This window comes from Phalaenopsis equestris, unplaced genomic scaffold, assembly GCF_001263595.1.
Source record: "Phalaenopsis equestris unplaced genomic scaffold, ASM126359v1 Scaffold000002, whole genome shotgun sequence".
Lineage (NCBI taxonomy): Eukaryota > Viridiplantae > Streptophyta > Magnoliopsida > Asparagales > Orchidaceae > Phalaenopsis > Phalaenopsis equestris.
The window spans coordinates 38,663,831-38,665,169 of NW_018164444.1; positions in this window are offsets into that span (position 1 = coordinate 38,663,831).

Below are 1,339 nucleotides of genomic sequence, written 5' to 3' on the forward strand. Positions count from 1 at the left end.
GAGCTCTGAAGTGAGAGCCGGTATCCTCCCAGCCTAGCCGTAGATTCAGTAACCAAGCATAGGATTAGTCAATGTTCTTTTTGGTTGGACTAAAGGGTAAAGAATAGGTATGCTCCTATTTGGTACAATACAATTTGAACTGATTCACTTTATCCATTCACTTAAATTTCTTGACAAGGAGAATGATGCTTTCTTATATATTGAACTTCACATTAGAAACTTTATTAGTATAATTAGTTTAATTAAGAGTTTATAAAAATTATATTATTAATTCAATTGTCTATTAGTGACAAATATGCAATTTAAACTATATTATTGTGATTAAGTATTGATTTTCTAAATCTTAAGTTCGTAGCCTCTAATATTACTCTCTGTGGGATCGATATCAAAGACTCCATTAGAGCCCTGTATTACTTGAATGATACGTATACTTGCGTTGATAAGTGTGACTTTACAAATATTGAATATTTTATACACATCTTTATCAAATCCATAACTGTTGTCAAGTTTTTGGCGACGTTGCCGGGGATTTAAATCTTCTAGCAGCAATATCAAATTCTTGTATTTTTAAGCATATATAAAGTCGCTGTCAAGTTTTTGGCGCCGTTACCGGGGATTTAAATCTTCTAGCATTAATATCAAATTCTTGTATTTTTTAGCATATATAAAGTCTTTGTCACCTTCGATGTTACCTCTAGGAAATTTCTAGGATTTGTTGTTCATCATTGGGGAATCGAGATCGACTCAGATAATATTAAGGCTATCTTGGAAATGCTGCCTCCCAAAACTAAGATGCCTAAAACCTTGAAGCAACTACGTTCCTTCCAAGGGAAGTTGGCATATCTGAGACGCTTTATTTCTAATCTCTCAGGTAGGTGTTAGCCCTTAAAAGAACGTCAAATTTGTTTGGTAAGAGAAATGCCAGCGGGCCTTCGAGGAGAGGACATTAAGCAATATTTAATGACACCTCCAGTCTTGGCAGCCCCTATCCTGGGAATCCTATGATTCTTTATACCGCGGCCTTACACGACTCTCTTGGATCCCTCTTAGCCCAAGTCAATAACGAGGGTAAAGAAAATGCACTCTACTACTTGAGTCACCGCCTAATACCGACAAAAATAAGGTATCCACCTATTGAGAAGCATTGTCTAGCCTTAACTTTTGTCGCCCAAGAACTTAGACATCACTTGCTTTCTCATAAGATTACCCTAATTTCAAAAGTTAATTTGTTGTAATATTTGATGACCCGACCATCACTCTCTGGACGTCTAGCAAGATGGTCGATGATTTTATTGCAATTTGATATAACTTTTGTTTCCCTCCGTGCTATCAAGGGACA